The following is a 5,952-nucleotide window of genomic DNA, read 5'->3' as shown; positions in this document are numbered from 1 at the left end:
CACTATTTAATATTTATTTTTACTGTTAATGAAAGTATTATTCCACATATGAAGCATGTTCCACTTTTAATAATAATGTCTTGTTTTTTTTTTTGACTTAGGCTAATAAAACAGTTGTGTGGTTTACACTTAAAGTCAGTATCTAAAGCCAGTTACCCGTAATGTACTCAAGCCCTCAAACCACTTCTCTGGATTATCAATTGTGTGCTCTACTGCTTGACAAATGAATCCCAATTTAGTATTTGTAGGTCATTGTAAAAATATATATTGATATATCCTAAATAAATCTTTTATCAAGTGTTAAGATTTATGTTATTTGTATTGAGTTTTGTTTTAATACGTTCTTTGTGTTTGTGTGTGTTAGTTCAGTGATTTTGGAAAGCTGTAGTGATTGAGGAAACTAAACAGTGTTTAACTTGCAAATTTTATTTAAAGCAAAACACACTGGCGCTAGACTGCCATTACTACTAACCCAGTCTCAAGTTGAATTGAGGTTTAAGTCAGTAAAAAGTCCCTGAGTGCACCCAGCAATGAGGGGTACCAAACTCACATCAGTGAAAGTAATGGCATTGTCATAGTGCTGACCACATCATGGCTTCGACTGCCTAGTTCACAGAAACAGTTCAACTCTTTGCAGTCTGATCCATGGACAAACAGGCTAGAAACAGGAACTTTACAACTCTCACTGTTGTTTACAATATTTTCTTACACTAACAATAACATTAACAACTACAATCAATAAACAAATTCAATGATTAAGACAAGTTCAATTTTTATTAAATAAATTAATAATTTATTAAGTATTTAAAGATAAAGGCATTTTATTTAATGTAATATTTGTCCCATAATTTCAGGGAATTTAATGTTTTTCTTGCATCAAATATTGTTATTCACAAATTGCAGACTCAGATGAAGTCTTCATTCTAGAACACATTTTGATTTCCTATGTTTTGTTGATAGTCTTAGGTAAGGTTGTCTGGAACATGTGTAGGGTACTTTCTTCTGTGTTTACTACAGGTCTATTTGCACTGATTTAATTCAGGTATTCTGAAAAATACACACAATATGTATACTTAAAATTTTGCCTTATAATCATAGTTTACATTTTTATACATGATAAGTGTATCAAAAATATAAATAAAATTGCAATTAAAACTAGCAATTAAATCTATAACTTCAGGTCAATATTGACAAATCTATTACTAAATCTAAACTCTAGATCTAATAACCATAATTCAATGCCTACTAAAAGAACTGGGTCTTGCTAGATTTACACATATACTTCCTACATCTAGATTTCTAAGTAAGCATATGCCTACTACTCTAGTTAGTAGCAGACTTTCTTAATCTTTAGCAGTCAACTAAACTTTAAATCTACTTCTTAAATCAAATCTAGATAGGTTCGCAGTAGCAACAGATGTCAACATTTTAATTTTATTAATATTATTTATAATTATTGCCTACTAAATTACTAAATAATTCTAGATCTAAATTTCTCTAGACAAGTTACTAACTAGATTTAGCACTGTTGTTAACTAGCTACATCTAGAAAAAAAATATATAGACTCAGAGACCTACTCACTGGATCTAGAATTATAGAAAAATCTTATTCCGACTAGTCACTTCGTTATTAATTAATAATTATCATTAGGTCCTATAGGGGGCCTACCTAATTTTTTTTTAATATTATTAATATTTTAATTTATTACACTCACAATGTTGCATTCACTCTCTACTTCAGTAACTATGCTCAACTGAACTACACTAACATCCTCAGTAGTCTACAGTCTGCACTTAGACTAGTCGTAGTCACTACTTAGAAGTAGCCTACTTAGTAGTACTTACTAGTAAATAGTAATACTATTTACTAAGTACTTACAATCAGATCTCTACAAACAAACACACAACTAAATCTAATCCCTGTCATTTTTTATTTAGAGGGATCAGTATAGATCTAGAATCTAGTTAAGGAAGTATAAAGAACAGATTTAGGATCAGGTAGATTGAGATCTAGATCTATTACTAATTACTATTAGATATCTAGATTAGTAGATCTAGACTAGTTGCAATATGCTGAAGTAAAATGTAAAGTCGAACTTGATGAGCGTTTGTTTACTGTTTACCAAATCGTTAGTAGGAGTAATGTCCCCTGGGGTTAGGCTTGCTAGGTCTTACATTTAACTTTTAAAAATAATTAATTTACTTACCGCCACAAAACTTTTCTGTCAGAATTGAATGCAAATACATTACTTCCCAACCGTACGTACACAATAGACTTGAAATTTTGTATATTTGTTGCATATTGGGAGTTCATGATGAGTTTAAAATCTTGAAGCGAAGTCAAGAAACAAGCAGCCGCCATGTTTTTTTTATCAATTGGAATCACGATCACAAAAATTCATTTAGTTTGAAAAATTTTATCTCTCCCAGGCGGAAGTTTTTCCAAAACTTTGAATGGATTAATGAATTAATACTATTAATTAATTCAAACATTATTTTCAATAGTTTACCTTGAATTAAAAAATTCAAAACACGTAAAAATCGATACTTAATATTTTGTTTTAATTTTTGACAGCTAAAACATAATTTTAGCGCTTGCCAATTAATTTATATAATTTTTTGAAAAATAGCATGTTATATAGCAAAATATTACTGCAACACCCTATTATATACCACCGGGGAGGAAAGAGACAGGTGTTAAACAAAGATAGGTAAAACAAGAGCAGCTTTAACACAGCTAAAGAATATCTGGAGTTTCATGAGTTTTCTTGACCACCAAGGGGTGTCTGTTGAACTCGAGCGTAAAACCATTGTAGGTGTATGGAGCGGAGACTTGGACGACAAAAGGCGACCATTGATAAAGTAAGGCATTTGTAAACAGCTGTTATAGACGAATTCTTGGGATGCGATGGCCAGATTCCATCACCAACGTTTACTTATGGGAAACGTCAGGTCAACTTGACGCTGAATTAGAAATTGGGAGAAGAAGATGGAGTTTGATAAGGCACACAATGTGCACACCGCCAACCAATATCACCAGGCAGAAATTGAGGTGCAGAAGAAGTCAACCCAGAAACACCACAAGAAGGGACACTGTCGCTGAAACAACATTGATGGGTTTCACTATGAGTTAGGTGGAGAAAATATCAACTTCTTTACTCTTACATCTAAAAATTCACTTTAACCTAAACCCAACCTTAGACATAACCCGGTGCGCCGTCAAAACGGCCCAAAACAAAACGGCCCAGAACAAAACGGCCCGTTAAAACCGCCCCGTCATTTTGGCATAATTTCTGCCGATAAAGGGGCTCCCGCCATTTTGTCTCCCGAGAAAATGACTCCCGACTTATTGGCTATAGACATATAAATCATATGACCACTACTGGCATAATAGTAACCATTTTGTCCTAACTCTACTACCATAATACCTCTTTTAAATTCATAAATGATATTTTTTTAATGAATCAACAGCAATTCACAAACAAATCGAGCCCTTAACAGCTAAAGTTAAAAAAACCTTACATTTGATAATGTTTAATCTACACCTGTAAAGATCTGTTCATATTCATAATGTTTACAGGAAAACAACATTTTCTTTTGCTAGCTTACAGGCATCCTGCAGGTAGTAATGTACAACGTGGACCTCTCTCTTCCCGCACACTGAGTTGGAGTAGCCCACAACCGACTCACAGATGACTTTAAATAAAAAAAGCACTCTTTCTGATACTAGATAAAATATGCAATTAAGGGCTGCTGAACATGAGATGCATACGATATGATTATTGATGAATGGATCCCACGGGCTTTTGTCATATTCAAAAACGACGTTTCGCCGGAAGACTTAATCCCTACGGAAACCGTATAGACAGGGGCTTTTTTGTCCGGAGCCAAAATGACAGGAGCCTATTTATCTGAAGCTTATATTACGGGGTTCATTTGTCGATGGGCATTTTGACTCGGTCGATTGGGCGTGGCTTTTATGTCGGAGCCGTTTTGAAAAAGTCGTTTAGATTGGGCCGTTTTTTCATTGGCCATTTGACGCCGCACGCCATAACAAAATTTCTACCGCATGTTTTGAACTATTAGTTATTGTATTAACAAATACTTGAACTAGTTTTACCAATTGTCTGTGGAAGTGGTAGGAATTTTTAATAAAACGGTTGGCCTGGTCGATAACCACTGAAAACAGTGGATGATAGCACGTTGCTACAAACAATTAAGGCCTGTATTAATCCCATGCACTGGTATGTGGGTAATAAACAAAGAATTTAAAAGTTTACTAATTTAATCCCTTAAGAACTTACGATGATTTAAAAATTCATAATGAAATGAATTGTGAACACAATCGCATGCTCACACACGCACACGTAAAACACCATAGCGGTTTTAAGGTTTAAGACACAGTATACGGATCTGTTTAAGCTCAAGCTCAAGCTCAAGCTCATGCTCATGCTCATGCTCATGCTCATGCTCATGCTCATGCTCATGCTCCTGCTCCTGCTCCTGCTCATGCTCATGCTCATGCTCATGCTCATGCTCATGCTCATGCTCATGCTCATGCTCATGCTCATGCTCATGCTCATGCTCATGCTCATGCTCATGCACATGCCCATGCCCATGCCCATGCCCATGCCCATGCCCATGCCCATGCTCATGCTCATGCTCATGCTCATACTCATGCTCATGCTCATGCTCATGCTCATGCTCATGCTCATGCTCATGCTCATGCTCATGCTCATGCTCATGCTCATGCTCGTGCGTGCTCGTGCTCGTGCTCGTGCATGTGCTCGTGCTCGTGCTCGTGCTCGTGCTCGTGCTCATGCCCATGCTCTTGCTCATGCTCATGCTCATGCTCATGCTCATGCTCATTCTCATGCTCATGCTCATGCTCATGCTCATGCTCATGCTCATGCTCATGCTCATGCTCATGCTCATGCTCATGCTCGTGCTCATGCTCGTGCTCGTGCTCGTGCTCGTGCTCGTGCTCATGCTCATGCTCTTGCTCATGCTCATGCTCATGCTCATGCTCATGCTCATGCTCATGCTCATGCTCATGCTTTTGCTTATGCTTATGCTTATGTTAATGCTTATGCTTATGTTTATGCTTATGCTTATGTGTATGTTTATGTCTGAACTTTGTCAATGGTCACCTTTTTGTCCTCCAAGTCTCCACTCCAAACACATACATTTTCGGTTGTTTAAAACTTGAACTATGAATAACGTTATCCTCAAACTACCATTTTATACAATACTATCATTTACCACCAAGGGGTCGTTCATAAATGACGTCAAACTTGTAGGGGGAGGGGGGTCTGCAAGTTTGTGACGGTGTGTGATGAGGGGGAGGCTTAGATGGTGCGACGTCACACTTTTGCATTATAGAAAAGCAATGTTAGAAAACGATTTTTAGACGTTATTTTGCGTTTTCGAAAACTGTTTTAACAAATTTTAATAAAAATGGATTAAAATACTCTATTTTGACAGAGTTCAGACAAGATTTTGGAAAAGTATAGCTGTTTTAAAAAATTCAACTTCAATTTTGAGGGGGGGGGTTGTAGGCTGAGGTGTGACGTCATTTTAGGGGGGGGGTCTGGCTTTTTTTTGATGACGTGTGACGGAGGGGAGGGGGGAGGTAAAAATCGTCAAAAAAAGAGTGACATCATTTATGGATGACCCCCAACCTATAACATCCAATTAATAGTCCACTTTAAGAATATGGTATAGCAAATACTTGTAAAGTTAACATACATTTATTCTTTTTTTGATAGGTTTACCAAAAAATATATCTAACAGCCATGATACGCCTACAGTGTACGTGTCTTACAGTGTAGCGATCGGTTTATTCGTTAATGGATTAATGAGACATTTCTATTGGATGAGGATCCAACACGCCCAGCCTCCTAGGTTGTCTGTGATATTCTATAAAACATTCGTTTGGCCACACCTAGCTAC

The sequence above is a fragment of the Physella acuta genome, unplaced genomic scaffold (genome assembly GCF_028476545.2).
Source record: "Physella acuta isolate Inbredline_101_S28 unplaced genomic scaffold, ASM2847654v3 ptg000116l, whole genome shotgun sequence".
In the NCBI taxonomy this organism is placed as follows: domain Eukaryota; kingdom Metazoa; phylum Mollusca; class Gastropoda; family Physidae; genus Physella; species Physella acuta.
This window is presented reverse-complemented; position numbering follows the sequence as displayed.